Genomic DNA, 16,928 nt, shown 5'->3' with positions numbered 1-16,928 from the left:
GCCGGTCACTCCCAGCCATAGGCCCCCAGACACAAACCTCGGCCCGTTTCCCTGGCAAACAAAAGTAAGCTACCCCGCTTCTGGATGGCAGATTGCAGGACGCACTTGGTACTATCAAACCAGCCCAACTTGGCACTGGTGCCACCTCAGGTCTGGGAACCATCCTGGGTATCGTGGATTCTAAGGAGCCAGCCGGCCACTCCAAGCCATAGGCCCCCAAACAAAAACAACGGCACTTTTCCCTGGAAAACAAAACTTGCCTGCCAACTTTTTGATGGCAGATTGCAGGAGCCACTTCGTACTATCAAACAGGCCAAACTTGGCACTGGTGCCACCATGGGTCTGGTCACCATCCTGCCTATCGTAGCTTTTCAGGAGCCAGCCGGTCACTCCCAGCCGTAGGCCCACAGACACAAAGCTCGGCCCGTTTCCCTGACAAACAAAAGTAAGCTGTCCCGCTTCTGGATGGCAGATTGCAGGACGCACTTGGTAATATCAAACCAGCCCGACTTGGCACTGGTGCCACCTCTGGTCTGGGAACCATCCTGCGTATCGTAGATTCTAAGCAGCCAGCCGGCCACTCCCTGCCACAGGCCCCCAAACACAAACAACGGCGCTTTTCCCTGGAAAACAAAACTCGTCTGCCAACTTTTTGATGGCAGATTGCCGGAGCCACTTGGTACTATCAAACCAGCCCAACTTGGCACTGGTGCCACCATGGGTCTGGTCACCATCCTCCCTATCGTAGCTTTTCAGGAGCCAGCCGGCCACTCCCTGCCACAGGCCCCCAAACACAAACAACGGCGCTTTTCCCTGGAAAACAAAATTCGCCTGCCAATTTTTTGATGGCAGATTGCAGGAGCCACTTGGTACTATCAAATCAGCCCAACTTGGCACTGGTGCCACCATGGGTCTGGTCACCCTCCTGCCTATCGTAGCTTTTCAGGAGCCAGCCGGTCACTCCCAGCCATAGGCCCCCAGACACAAACCTCGGCCCGTTTCCCTGGCAAACAAAAGTAAGCTGCCCCGCTTCTGGATGGCAGATTGCAGGAACCACTTGGTACTATCAAACCAGCCGAACTTGGCACTGGTGCCACCTCTGGTCTGGGAACCATGCTGAGTATCGTGGATTCTAAGGAGCCCGCCGGCCACTCCCAGCCACAGGCCCCCAAACACAAACAACGGCGCTTTTCCCTGGAAAACAAAACTCGCCTGCCAACTTTTTGATGGCAGATTGCAGGAGCCACTTGGTACTATCAAACCAGCCCAACTTGGCACTGGTGCCGTCATGGGTCTGGTCACCATCCTGCCTATCGTAGCTTTTCACGAGCCAGCCGGTCACTTCCAGGCTTAGGCCCCCAGACACTAGCCTCGGACCGTTTCCCTGGCAAACAAAAGTAAGCTGCCCCGCATCTGGATGGCAGATTGCAGGAACCACTTGGTACTATCAAACCAGCCCAACTTGGCACTGGTGCCACCATGGGTCTGGGAACCATCCTGTGTATCGTGGATTCTAATTAGCCATCCGTCCACTCCAGGCCATAGGGCCCCAGGCACAAACAACGGCGCTTTTCCCTGGATAACAAACTCGCCTGCCAACTTTTTGATGGCAGATTGCAGGAGCCACTTCGTACTATCAAACCAGCCCAACTTGGCACTGCTGCCACCATGGGTCTGGTCACCATCCTGCCTATCGTAGCTTTTCAGGAGCCAGCCGGTCACTACCAGCCATAGGCCCCCAGACACAAACCTCGGCCCGTTTCCCTGGCAAACAAAAGTAAGCTACCCCACTTCTGGATGGCAGTGTGCAGGACGCACTTGGTACTATCAAACCAGCCCAACTTGGCACTGGTGCCACGTCAAGTCTAGGAACCATCCTGCGTATCGTGGATTCTAAGGAGCCAGCCGGCCACTCCCAGCCATAGGCCCCCAAACAAAATCAACGGCGCTTTTCCCTGGTAAACAAAACTTGCCTGCCAACTCTTTGATGGCAGATTGCAGGAGCCACTTGGTACTATCAAACCAGCCCAACTTGGCACTGGTGCCACCATGGGTCTGGTCACCATCCTGCCTATCGTAGCTTTTCAGGAGCCAGCCGGTCACCCCCAGCCATATACCCCGAGACAAAAACCTCGGCCCGTTTCCCTGGCAAAGAAAAGTAAGCTGCCCCGCTTCTGGATGGCAGATTGCAGGAGGCACTTGGTACTATCAAACCAGCCGAACTTGGCACTGGTGCCACCTCTGGTCTGGGAACCATGCTGAGTATCGTGGATTCTAAGGAGCCCGCCGGTCACTCCCAGCCACAGGCCCCCAAACACAAACAACGGCGCTTTTCCCTGGAAAAGAAAACTCGCCTGCCAACTTTTGATGGCAGATTGCAGGAGCCACCTGGCACTATCAAACCAGCCCAACTTGGCACTGGTGCCGTCATGGGTCTGGTCACCATCCTGCCTATCGTAGCTTTTCACGAGCCAGCCGGTCACTCCCAGCCATAGGCCCCCAGACAAAAACCTCGGCCCGTTTCCCTGGAAAAAAAAAGTAAGCTGCCCCGCTTCTGGATGGCAGATTGTAGGACGCACTTGTTACTATCAAACCCGCCCGACTTGGCACTGGTGCCACCACTGGTCTGGGAACCATCCTGCGTATCGTGGATTCTAAGGAGCCAGCCGGCCACTCCCAGCCACAGGCACCCAAACACAAACAACGGCGCTTTTCCCTGGAAAACAAAACTCGCCTGCCAACTTTTTGATGGCAGATTGCAGGAGCCACTTGGTACTATCAAACCAGCCCAACTTGGCACTGCTGCCACCATGGGTCTGGTCACCATCCTGCCTATCGTAGCTTTTCAGGAGCCAGCTGGTCACTCCCAGCCATAGGCCCCCAGACACAAACCTCGGCCCGTTTCCCTGGCAAACAAAAGTAAGCTGCCCCGCTTCTGGATGGCAGATTGCAGGATTCACTTGGTACTATCAAACCAGCCCGACTTGGCACTGGTGCCACGTCAAGTCTGGGAACCATCCTGCGTATCGTGGATTCTAAGGAGCCAGCCGGCCACTCCCTGCCACAGGACCCCAAACACAAACAACGGCGCTTTTCCCTGGAAAACAAAACTCGCCTGCCAACTTTTTGATGGCAGATTGCAGGAGCCACTTGGTACTATCAAACCAGCCCAACTTGGCACTGGTGCCACCTTGGGTCTGGTCACCATCCTGCCTATCGTAGCTTTTCAGGAGCCAGCCGGTCACTCCCAGCCATAGGCCCCGAGACACAAAGGTCGGCCCTTTTCCCTGGCAAACAAAAGTAAGCTGCCCCGCTTCTGGATGGCAGATTGCAGGAGCCACTTTGCACCATCAAACTATCCCGACTAGGCACTGGTGCCACCTTGGGTCTGGGAACCATCCTGCGTATGGTGGATTCTAAGGAGCCAGCCGGCCACACCCAGCCACAGGACCCTAAACACAACAACGGCGCTTTTCCCTGGAAAACAAAACTCGCCTGCCAAATTTTGATGGCAGATTGCAGGAGCCACTTGGTACTATCAAACCAGCCCAACTTGGCACTGCTGCCACCATGGGTCTGGTCACCATCCTGCCTATCGTAGCTTTTCAGGAGCCAGCCGGTCACCCCCAGCCATATACCCCGAGACAAAAACCTCGGCCCGTTTCCCTGCCAAAAAAAAGTAAGCTACCCCGCTTCTGGATGGCAGATTGCAGGACGCACTTGGTAGTATCAAACCAGCCCAACTTGGCACTGGTGCCACCTTGGGTCTGGGAACCATCCTGCGTATCGTGGATTCTAAGGAGCCAGCCGGCCACTCCCTGCCACAGGCACCCAAACACAAACAACGGCGCTTTTCCCTGGAAAACAAAACTCGCCTGCCAAATTTTTGATGGCGGATTGCAGGAGCCACTTGGTACTATCAAACCAGCCCAACTTGGCACTGGTGCCACCATGGATGTGGTCACCATCCTGCCTATCGTAGCTTTTCAGTACCTAGCAGGTCACTCCCAGCCATAGGCGCCCAGACACAAAGCTCGGCCCGTTTCCCTGGCAAACAAAATTAAGCTGCCCCGCTTCTGGATGGCAGATTGCATGAACCACTTGGTACTATAAAACCAGCCCGACATGGCACTGGTGCCACCTCTGGTCTGGGAACCATCCTGCGTATCGTGGATTCTAAGGAGCCAGCCGGCCACTCCCAGCCACAGGCCCCCAAACACAAACAACAGCGCTTTTCCCTGGAAAACAAAACTCGCCTGCCAACATTTTGATGGCAGATTGCAGGAGCCACTTGGTACTATCAAATCAGCCCAACTTGGCACTGGTGCCACCATGGGTCTGGTCACCATCCTGCCTATCGTAGCTGTTCAGGCGCCACCCGGTCACTCCCAGCCATAGGCCCCCAGACAAAAACCTTGGCCCGTTTCCCTGGCAAACAAAAGTAAGCTACCCCGCTTTTGGATGGCAGAGTGCAGGAGCCACTTTGCACCATCAAACTGGCCCGACTTGTCACTGGTGCCACCTCAAGTCTGGGAACCATCCTGCGTATCGTGGATTCCAATTAGCAAGCCGGCCACTCCCAGCCTCAGGCCCCCAAACACAAACAACGGCGCTTTTCCCTGGAAAACAAAACTCGCCTGCCAAATTTTGATGGCAGATTGCAGGAGCCACTTGGTACTATCAAACCAGCCCAACTTGGCACTGGTGCCATCATGGGTCTGGTCACCATCCTGCCTATCGTAGCTTTTCAGGACCTAGACGGTCACTCCCAGCCATAGGCCCCGTGACACAAAGCTCAGCCCGTTTCCCTGACAAAAAAAAGTAAGCTGTCCCGCTTCTGGATGGCAGATTGCAGGACGCACTTGGTAGTAACAAACCAGCCCGACTTGGCACTGGCGCCACCTCACGTCTGGGAACCATCCTGCGTATCGTGGATTCTAAGCAGCCAGCCGGCCACTCCCAGCCACAGGCCCCCAAACACAAACAACGGCGCTTTTCCCTGGAAAACAAAACTCGCCTGCCAACTTTTTGATGGCAGATTGCAGGAGCCACTTGGTACTATCAAACCAGCCCAACTTGGCACTGGTGCCACCATGGGTCTGGTCACCATCCTGCCTATCGTAGCTTTTCAGGAGCCAGCCGGTCACTCCCAGCCATAGGCCCCCAGACACAAACCTCGGCCCGTTTCCCTGGCAAACAAAAGCAAGCTGCCCCGCTTCTGGATGGCAGATTGCAGGAGACACTTTGCACCATCAAACTAGCCCGACTTGGCACTGGTGCCACCTCAGGTCTGGGAACCATGCTGCGTATCGTGGATTCTAATTAGCCATCCGGCAACTCCCAGCCACAGGCCCCCAAACACAAACAACGGCGCTTTTCCCTGGAAAACAAAACTCGCCTGCCAAATTTTGATGGCAGATTGCCGGAGCCACTTGGTACTATCAAACCAGCCCAACTTGACACTGGTGCCACCAAGGGTCTGGTCACCATCCTGCCTATCGTAGCTTTTCAGGAGCCAGCCGGTCACTCCCAGCCATAGGCCCCCAGACACAAACCTCGGCCCGTTTCCCTAGCAAGCAAAAGTAAGTTATCCCGCTTCTGGATGGCAGATTGCAGGAGCCACTTTTCACCATCAAACCAGCCCGACTTGGCACTGGTTCCACCTCTGGTCTGGGAACCATCCTGCGTATCATGGATTCTAAGGAGCCAGCCGGCCACTCCCACCCACAGGCCCCCAAACACAAACAACGGCGCTTTTCCCTGGATAACAAACTCGCCTGCCAAGTTTTTGATGGCAGATTGCCGGAGCCACTTGGTACTATCAAACCAGCCCAACTTGGCACTGGTGCCACCATGGGTCTGGTCACCATGCTGCCTATCGTAGCTTTTCAGGAGCCAGCCGGTCACTCCCAGCCATAGGCCCCGAGACAGAAACCTCGGCCCGTTTCCCTGGCAAACAAAAGTAAGCTACCCCGCTTCTGGATGGCAGATTGCAGGACGCACTTGGTACTATCAAACCAGCCCAACTTGGCACTGGTGCCACCTCAGGTCTGGGAACCATCCTGGGTATCGTGGATTCTAAGGAGCCAGCCGGCCACTCCAAGCCATAGGCCCCCAAACAAAAACAACGGCACTTTTCCCTGGAAAACAAAACTTGCCTGCCAACTTTTTGATGGCAGATTGCAGGAGCCACTTCGTACTATCAAACCAGCCAAACTTGGCACTGGTGCCACCATGGGTCTGGTCACCATCCTGCCTATCGTAGCTTTTCAGGAGCCAGCCGGTCACTCCCAGCCGTAGGCCCACAGACACAAAGCTCGGCCCGTTTCCCTGACAAACAAAAGTAAGCTGTCCCGCTTCTGGATGGCAGATTGCAGGACGCACTTGGTAATATCAAACCAGCCCGACTTGGCACTGGTGCCACCTCTGGTCTGGGAACCATCCTGCGTATCGTAGATTCTAAGCAGCCAGCCGGCCACTCCCAGCCACAGGCCCCCAAACACAAACAACGGCGCTTTTCCCTGGAAAACAAAACTCGTCTGCCAACTTTTTGATGGCAGATTGCCGGAGCCACTTGGTACTATCAAACCAGCCCAACTTGGCACTGGTGCCACCATGGGTCTGGTCACCATCCTCCCTATCGTAGCTTTTCAGGAGCCAGCCGGCCACTCCCTGCCACAGGCCCCCAAACACAAACAACGGCGCTTTTCCCTGGAAAACAAAATTCGCCTGCCAATTTTTTGATGGCAGATTGCAGGAGCCACTTGGTACTATCAAATCAGCCCAACTTGGCACTGGTGCCACCATGGGTCTGGTCACCATCCTGCCTATCGTAGCTTTTCAGGAGCCAGCCGGTCACTCCCAGCCATAGGCCCCCAGACACAAACCTCGGCCCGTTTCCCTGGCAAACAAAAGTAAGCTGCCCCGCTTCTGGATGGCAGATTGCAGGAACCACTTGGTACTATCAAAGCAGCCGAACTTGGCACTGGTGCCACCTCTGGTCTGGGAACCATGCTGAGTATCGTGGATTCTAAGGAGCCCGCCGGCCACTCCCAGCCACAGGCCCCCAAACACAAACAACGGCGCTTTTCCCTGGAAAACAAAACTCGCCTGCCAACATTTTGATGGCAGATTGCAGGAGCCACTTGGTACTATCAAACCAGCCCAACTTGGCACTGGTGCCGTCATGGGTCTGGTCACCATCCTGCCTATCGTAGCTTTTCACGAGCCAGCCGGTCACTTCCAGGCTTAGGCCCCCAGACACTATCCTCGGACCGTTTCCCTGGCGAACAAAAGTAAGCTGCCCCGCTTCTGGATGGCAGATTGCAGGAACCACTTGGTACTATCAAACCAGCCCAACTTGGCACTGGTGCCACCATGGGTCTGGGAACCATCCTGTGTATCGTGGATTCTAATTAGCCATCCGTCCACTCCAGGCCATAGGGCCCCAGGCACAAACAACGGCGCTTTTCCCTGGATAACAAACTCGCCTGCCAACTTTTTGATGGCAGATTGCAGGAGCCACTTCGTACTATCAAACCAGCCCAACTTGGCACTGCTGCCACCATGGGTCTGGTCACCATCCTGCCTATCGTAGCTTTTCAGGAGCCAGCCGGTCACTACCAGCCATAGGCCCCCAGACACAAACCTCGGCCCGTTTCCCTGGCAAACAAAAGTAAGCTACCCCACTTCTGGATGGCAGTGTGCAGGACGCACTTGGTACTATCAAACCAGCCCAACTTGGCACTGGTGCCACGTCAAGTCTAGGAACCATCCTGCGTATCGTGGATTCTAAGGAGCCAGCCGGCCACTCCCAGCCATAGGCCCCCAAACAAAAACAACGGCGCTTTTCCCTGGTAAACAAAACTTGCCTGCCAACTCTTTGATGGCAGATTGCAGGAGCCACTTGGTACTATCAAACCAGCCCAACTTGGCACTGGTGCCACCATGGGTCTGGTCACCATCCTGCCTATCGTAGCTTTTCAGGAGCCAGCCGGTCACCCCCAGCCATATACCCCGAGACAAAAACCTCGGCCCGTTTCCCTGGCAAAGAAAAGTAAGCTGCCCCGCTTCTGGATGGCAGATTGCAGGAGGCACTTGGTACTATCAAACCAGCCCGACTTGGCACTGGTGCCACCTCTGGTCTGGGAACCATCCTGCGTATCGTGGATTCTAAGGAGCCAGCCGGTCACTCCCAGCCACAGGCCCCCAAACACAAACAACGGCGCTTTTCCCTGGAAAAGAAAACTCGCCTGCCAACTTTTGATGGCAGATTGCAGGAGCCACCTGGCACTATCAAACCAGCCCAACTTGGCACTGGTGCCGTCATGGGTCTGGTCACCATCCTGCCTATCGTAGCTTTTCACGAGCCAGCCGGTCACTCCCAGCCATAGGCCCCCAGACAAAAACCTCGGCCCGTTTCCCTGGAAAAAAAAAGTAAGCTGCCCCGCTTCTGGATGGCAGATTGTAGGACGCACTTGTTACTATCAAACCCGCCCGACTTGGCACTGGTGCCACCACTGGTCTGGGAACCATCCTGCGTATCGTGGATTCTAAGGAGCCAGCCGGCCACTCCCAGCCACAGGCACCCAAACACAAACAACGGCGCTTTTCCCTGGAAAACAAAACTCGCCTGCCAACTTTTTGATGGCAGATTGCAGGAGCCACTTGGTACTATCAAACCAGCCCAACTTGGCACTGCTGCCACCATGGGTCTGGTCACCATCCTGCCTATCGTAGCTTTTCAGGAGCCAGCTGGTCACTCCCAGCCATAGGCCCCCAGACACAAACCTCGGCCCGTTTCCCTGGCAAACAAAAGTAAGCTGCCCCGCTTCTGGATGGCAGATTGCAGGATTCACTTGGTACTATCAAACCAGCCCGACTTGGCACTGGTGCCACGTCAAGTCTGGGAACCATCCTGCGTATCGTGGATTCTAAGGAGCCAGCCGGCCACTCCCTGCCACAGGACCCCAAACACAAACAACGGCGCTTTTCCCTGGAAAACAAAACTCGCCTGCCAACTTTTTGATGGCAGATTGCAGGAGCCACTTGGTACTATCAAACCAGCCCAACTTGGCACTGGTGCCACCTTGGGTCTGGTCACCATCCTGCCTATCGTAGCTTTTCAGGAGCCAGCCGGTCACTCCCAGCCATAGGCCCCCAGACACAAAGCTCGGCCCTTTTCCCTGGCAAACAAAAGTAAGCTGCCCCGCTTCTGGATGGCAGATTGCAGGAGCCACTTTGCACCATCAAACTATCCCGACTAGGCACTGGTGCCACCTTGGGTCTGGGAACCATCCTGCGTATGGTGGATTCTAAGGAGCCAGCCGGCCACACCCAGCCACAGGACCCTAAACACAACAACGGCGCTTTTCCCTGGAAAACAAAACTCGCCTGCCAAATTTTGATGGCAGATTGCAGGAGCCACTTGGTACTATCAAACCAGCCCAACTTGGCACTGGTGCCACCATGGGTCTGGTCACCATCCTGCCTATCGTAGCTTTTCAGGAGCCAGCCGGTCACTCCCAGCCATAGGCCCCCAGACAAAAACCTCGGCCCGTTTCCCTGGCAAACAAAAGTAAGCTGCCCTGCTTCTGGATGGCAGATTGCAGGAACCACTTGGTACTATCAAACCAGCAAAACTTGGCACTGGTGCCACCTTGGGTCTGGATACCATGGTGCGTATCGTGGATTCTAAGGAGCCAGCCGGCCACTCCCAGCCACAGGCCCCCAAACACAAACAACGGCGCTTTTCCCTCGAAAACAAAACTCGCCTACCAACGTTTTGATGGCAGATTGCAGGAGCCACTTGGTACTATCAAATCAGCCCAACTTGGCACTGGTGCCACCATGGGTCTGGTCACCATCCTGCCTATCGTAACTTTTCAGGAGCCAGCCGGTCACTCCCAGCCATAGGCCCCCAGACACAAAGCTCGGCCCGTTTCCCTGGCAAAGAAAAGTAAGCTGCCCCGCTTCTATGATGGCAGATTGCAGGAGCCACTTGGTAATATCAAACCAGCCCGACTTGGCACTGGTGCCACCTCTGGTCTGGGAACCATCCTGCGTATCGTGGATTCTAATTAGCCAGTCGGCCACTCCCAGCCACAGGCCCCCAAACACAAACAACGGCCCGTTTCCGTGGCAAACAAAAGTAAGCTGCCCCGCTTCTGGATGACAGATTGCAGGAACCACTTGGTAGTATCAAACCAGCCCAACTTGGCACTGGTGGCACCTCTTGTCTGGGAACCATGCTGCGTATCGTGGTTTCTAAGGAGCCAGCCAGCCACTCCCAACCACAGGCCCCCAAACACAAACAACGGGGCTTTTCCCTGGAAAACAAAACTCGCCTGCCAATATTTTGATGGCAGATTGCAGGAGCCACTTGGTACTATCGAACCAGCCCAACTTGGCACTTGTGCCACCATGGGTCTGGTCACCATCCTGCCTATCGTAGCTTTTCACGAGCCAGCCGGTCACTCCCAGCCATAGGCCCCCAGACACAAACCTCGGCCCGTTTCCCTGGCAAACAAAAGTAAGCTGCCCCGCTTCTGGATGGCAGATTGCAGGAGCCACTTGGTACTATCAAACCAGCCCGACTTGGCACTGGTGCCACCTCTGGTCTGGGAACCATCCTGCGTATCGTGGATTTTATGGAGCCAGCCGGTCATTCCCAGCCATAGGCCCCCAAACACAAACAACGGTCCGTTTCCCTGGCAAACAAAAGTAAGCTGCCCCGCTTCTGGATGGCAGATTGCAGCAGCCACTTGGTAGTATCAAACCAGCCCAACTTGGCACTGGTGGCACCTCTTGTCTGGGAACCATGCTGCGTATCGTTGTTTCTAAGGAGCCAGCCGGCCACTCCCAACCATAGACCCCCAGACATAAACCTCGGCCCGTTTCCCTGGAAAACAAAAGTTAGCTACTCCGATTCTGGATGGCAGATTGCAGGAGCCACTTGGTACTATCAAATCAGCCCAACTTGGCACTGGTGCCACCATGGGTCTGGTAAACATCCTGCCTATCGTAGCTTTTCAGGAGCCAGCCGGCACTCTCAGCCATATGCCCCCAAAAACAAACCACGGCCCTTTTCTCTGGCAAACAAAACTCAACTGCCCCTCTTCTGGATGGCAAATTTTAGGACGGACTTTGTACTACGAAAACCGCCCGACGTGGCACTGGTGCCACCTTGTGTCAGGGAACCATCCTGCATATCGAGCTTTTTAAGGAGCCAGCTGGCCACGCCCAGCCATAAACCCCCAAAAACAAACCACGGACCATTTCTCTTGGAAACAAAAATCCGCTGCCCCGCGTCTGGATGGCAGATTGCCGGAGCCACTTTGCACCATCAAACCAGCCCGACTTGGCACTGGTGCCACCTTGGGTCTGGGAACAATCCTGCATATCGTGGATTCTAAGGAGCCAGCCGGCCACTCCCAGCCACAGGCCCCCAAACACAAACAACGGCGCTTTTCCCTGGAAAACAAAATTCGCCTGCCAACTTTTTGATGGCAGATTGCAGGAGCCACTTGGTACTATCAAATCATCCCAACTTGGCACTGGTGCCACTATGGGTCTGGGAACCATCCTGCCTATTGTAGCATTTCAGGAGCCAGCCGGTCACTCCCAGCCATAGGCTCCCAGACACAAACCTCGGACCGTTTCCCTGGCAAACAAAATTAAGCTGCCCCGATTCTGGATGGCAGATTGCAGGAGCCACTTGGTTGTGTCAAACCAGCCCGACTTGGCACTGGTGCCACCTTGGGTCTAGGAACCATCCTGCGTATCGTGGATTCTAAGAAGCCACCCGGCCACTCTGAGCCACAGGCCCCCAAACACAAACCTCGGCCCGTTTCCCTGGCAAACAAAAGTAAGCTACCCCGCTTCTGGATGGCAGATTGCAGGACGCACTTCGTAGTATCAACCCAGCCCGACTTGTCACTGGTGTCACCTCTGGTCTGGGAACCATCCTGCGTATCGTGGATTCTAATTAGCCAGCCGGCCACTCCCAGCCACAGGCCCCCAAACACAAACAACGGCGCTTTTCCCTGGAAAACAAAACTCGCCTGCCAAATTTTTGATGGCAGATTGCAGGAGCCACTTGGTACTATCAAACCAGCCCAACTTGGCACTGCTGCCACCATGGGTCTGGTCACCATCCTGCCTATCGTAGCTTTTCAGGAGCCAGCCAGTCACCCCCAGCCATATACCCCGAGACAAAAACCTCGGCCCGTTTCCCTGCCAAAAAAAAGTAAGCTACCCCGCTTCTGGATGGCAGATTGCAGGACGCACTTGGTAGTATCAAACCAGCCCAACTTGGCACTGGTGCCACCTTGGGTCTGGGAACCATCCTGCGTATCGTGGATTCTAAGGAGCCAGCCGGCCACTCCCTGCCACAGGCACCCAAACACAAACAACGGCGCTTTTCCCTGGAAAACAAAACTCGCCTGCCAACTTTTTGATGGCGGATTGCAGGAGCCACTTGGTACTACCAAACCAGCCCAACTTGGCACTGGTGCCACCATGGATGTGGTCACCATCCTGCCTATCGTAGCTTTTCAGTACCTAGCAGGTCACTCCCAGCCATAGGCGCCCAGACACAAAGCTCGGCCCGTTTCCCTGGCAAACAAAATTAAGCTGCCCCGCTTCTGGATGGCAGATTGCATGAACCACTTGGTACCATAAAACCAGCCCGACATGGCACTGGTGCCACCTCTGGTCTGGGAACCATCCTGCGTATCGTGGATTCTAAGGAGCCAGCCAGCCACTCCCAGCCACAGGCCCCCAAACACAAACAACAGCGCTTTTCCCTGGAAAACAAAACTCGCCTGCCAACATTTTGATGGCAGATTGCAGGAGCCACTTGGTACTATCAAATCAGCCCAACTTGGCACTGGTGCCACCATGGGTCTGGTCACCATCCTGCCTATCGTAGCTGTTCAGGCGCCACCCGGTCACTCCCAGCCATAGGCCCCCAGACACAAACCTCGGCCCGTTTCCCTGGCAAACAAAAGTAAGCTACCCCGCTTCTGGATGGCAGAGTGCAGGAGCCACTTTGCACCATCAAACTGGCCCGACTTGTCACTGGTGCCACCTCAAGTCTGGGAACCATCCTGCGTATCGTGGATTCCAATTAGCAAGCCGGCCACTCCCACCCACAGGCCCCCAAACACAAACAACGGCGCTTTTCCCTGGAAAACAAAACTCGCCTGCCAAATTTTTGATGGCAGATTGCAGGAGCCACTTGGTACTATCAAACCAGCCCAACTTGGCACTGGTGCCATCATGGGTCTGGTCACCATCCTGCCTATCGTAGCTTTTCAGGACCTAGACGGTCACTCCCAGCCATAGACCCCCAGACACAAACCTCGGCCCGTTTCCCTGGCAAACAAAAGTAAGCTGCCCCGCTTTTGGATGGCAGATTGCAGGAGCCACGTTGCAGCATCAAACCAGCCCCACTTGGCACTGGTGCCACCTTGGGTCTGGGAACAAGTTGGGCTGGTTTGATAGTACCAAGTGGCTCCTGCAATCTGCCATCCAGAAGCGGGACAGCTTACTTTTGTTTCCCAGGGAAACGGGCCGAGGTATTTGTCTGGGGGCCTATGGCTGGGAGTGACCGGCTGACTACTGAAAAGCTACGATAGGCAGGATGGTTACCAGACTCATGGTGCCACCAGTGCCAAGTCGGGCTGGTTTGATAATACTAAATAGCTCCTGCAATCTGCCATCCAGACGCGGGGCAGCGGATTTTTGTTTGCTGGAGAAAAGTTCCGTGGTTTTTTTTTGGGGGTATATGACTGGACGTGGCCGGCTGGCTCCTTAAAAAGCTCTATACGCAGGATGGTTCCCTGACCCAAGGTGGCATCAGTGCCAAGTCGGGCTGTTTTCGTAGTACCAAGTGCGTCCTGCAATTTGCCATCCAGAAGCGGGGCAGCCTACTTTTGTTTGCCAGGGAAACGTGCCGAGGTATTTGTCTGGGGGCCTATGGCTGGGAGTGAGCGGCTGGCTCCTGAAAAGCTACGATAGGCAGGATGGTGACCAGACCCATGGTGGCACCAGTGCGAAGTTGGGCTGGTTTGATAGTACCAAGTGGCTCCTGCAATCTGCGATCAAGAAGTTGGCAGGCGAGTTTTGTTTTCCAGGGAAAAGCGCCGTTGATTTTGTTTAGAGGCCTGTGGCTGGGAGTGGCCGCCTGTCCTCGTAGAATCTACGTTACCCAGCATGGTTCCCAGAGCCAAGGTGGCACCAGGGCCAAGTCGGGCTGGTTTGTAAGTACCAAGTGCATCCTGCAATCTGCCATCCAAAAGCGGGGCAGCTTACTTTTGTTTGCCAGGGAAACGGGCAGAGGTTTGTGTCCGGGGGCCTATGGCAGGGAGTGACCGGCTGGCTCCTGAAAAGCTACGATAGGCAGGATGTTTACCAGTCCCATGGTGGCACCAGTGCCAAGTTGGGCTGATTTGATAGTACCAAGTGGCTCCTGCAATCTGCCATCTAGAATCGGGGTAACTTACTTTTGTTTTCCAGGGAAACGGGCCGAGGTTTGTGTCTGGGGGTCTATGGCTGGGAGTGACCGGCTGGCTCCTGAAAAGCTACGATAGGCAGGATGGTTCCCAGACCAGAGGTGGCACCAGTGCCAAGTTGGGCTGGTTTGATAGTACCAAGTGGCTCCTGCAATCTGCCATCAAAAAGTTGGCAGGCGAGTTTTGTTTTCCAGGGAAAAGCGCCGTTGTTTGTGTTTGGGGGCCTGTGGCTCAGAGTGGCCGGGTGGCTGCTTAGAATCCACGTTACGCAGGATGGTTCCCAGACCCAAGGTGGCACCAGTGCCAAGTCGGGCTGGTTTGACACAACCAAGTGCGTCCTGCAATCTGCCATCCAGAAGCGGGGCAGCTTAATTTTGTTTGCCAGGGAAACGGTCCGAGGTTTGTGTCTGGGGGCCTATGGCTGGGAGTGACCGGCTGGCTCCTGAAATGCTACCATAGGCAGGATGGTTCCCAGACCCATAGTGGCACCAGTGCCAAGTTGGGATGATTTGATAGTACCAAGTGGCTCCTGCAATCTGCCATCAAAAAGCTGGCAGGCGAATTTTGTTTTCCAGGGAAAAGCGCCGTTGTTTGTGTTTGGGGGCCTGTGGCTGGGAGTGGCCGGCTGGCTAATTAGAATCCACGATATGCAGGATTGTTCCCAGACCCAAGGTGGCACCAGTGCCAAGTCGGGCTGGTTTGATGGTGCAAAGTGGCTCCTGCAATCTGCCATCCAGACGCGGGGCAGCGGATTTTTGTTTCCAAGAGAAATGGTCCGTGGTTTGTTTTTGGGGGTATATGGCTGGGCGTGGCCGGCTGGCTCCTTAAAAAGCTCGATATGCAGGATGGTTCCCTGACACAAGGTGGCACCAGTGCCACGTCGGGCGGTTTTCGTAGTACAAAGTGCGTCCTAAAATTTGCCATCCAGAAGAGGGGCAGTTGAGTTTTGTTTGCCAGAGAAAAGGGCCGTGGTTTGTTTTTGGGGGCATATGGCTGAGAGTGCCCGGCTGGCCCCTGAAAATCCACGATAGGCAGGATGGTTCCCAGACCAGAGGTGTCACCAGTGCCAAGTCGGGCTGGTTTGATAGTACTAAGTAGCTCCTGCAATCTGCCATGCAGAAGCGGGGCAGCTTACTTTTGTTTGCCAGGGAAACGGGCCGAGGTTTGTGTCTGGGGGCCTATGGCTGGGAGTGACCGGCTGGCTCCTGAAAAGCTACGATAGGCAGGATGGTGACCAGACCCATGGTGGCACCAGTGCCAAGTTGGGCTGGTTTGATAGTACCAAGTGGCTCCTGCAATCTGCCATCAAAAAGTTGGCAGGCGAGTTTTGTTTTCCAGGGAAAAGCGCCGTTGTTTGTGTTTGGGGGCCTGTGGCTGGGAGTGGGCAGCTGGCTCCTTAGAACCCACGATACGCAGGATGGTTCCCAGACCTGAGTTGGCACCAGTGCCAAGTTGGGCTGGTTTGATGGTGCAAAGTGGCTCCTGCAATCTGCCATCCAGAAGCGGGGCAGCTTACTTTTGTTTGCCAGGGAAACGGGCCGAAATATTTGTCTGGGGGCCTCTGGCTGGGGGTGGCTGGCTGGCTCCTGAAAAGCTACGATAGGCAGGATGGTGACCAGACCCATGGTGGCACCAGTGCCAAGTTGGGCTGGTTTGATAATACCAAGTGGCTCCTGCAATCTGCCATCAAAAGTTTGGCAGGCGAGTTTTGTTTTCCAGGGAAAAGCACCGTTGTGTGTGTTTTGGGGCCTGTGGCTGGGAGTGGCCAGCTGACTCCTTAGAATCCACGATACGCAGGATGGTTCCCAGACCCAAGGTGGCACCAGTGCCAAGTCGGGCTGGTTTGTTAGTACCAACTGGTTCCTGCAATCTGCCATCCAGAAGCGGGGCAGCTTACTTTTGTTTGCCAGAGAAAAAGGCTGTTGTTTGTGTTTCGGGGCCTGTGGCTGGCAGTGCCCGGCTGGCTTCTGAAAATCCATGATACGCAGCATGGTTCCCAGACCCAAGGTGGCATCAGTGCCAAGTCGGGCTGGTTTGATAGTACCAAGTGGTTCCTGCAATCTGCCATCCAGAAGCGGGGCAGCTTACTTTTGTTTGCCAGGGAAACGGTCCGAGGATTGTGTCTGGGGGCCTAAGCCTGGAAGTGACCGGCTGGCTCGTGAAAAGCTACGATAGGCAGGATGGTGACCAGACCCATGACGGCACCAGTGCCAAGTTGGGCTGGTTTGATAGTACCAAGTGGCTCCTGCAATCTGCCATCAAAAAGATGGCAGGCGAGTTTTGTTTTCCAGGGAAAAGCGCCGTTGTTTGTGTTTGGGGGCCTGTGGCTGGGAGTGGCCGGCTGGCTCCTTAGAATCCACGATACTCAGCATGGTTCCCAGACCAGAGGTGGCACCAGTGCGAAGTTGGGCT

Source organism: Melospiza melodia, chromosome 1, assembly GCF_035770615.1.
Source record: "Melospiza melodia melodia isolate bMelMel2 chromosome 1, bMelMel2.pri, whole genome shotgun sequence".
NCBI classification, from domain to species: Eukaryota; Metazoa; Chordata; class Aves; order Passeriformes; family Passerellidae; genus Melospiza; species Melospiza melodia.
Note: the sequence above shows the minus strand (reverse complement) of the source record.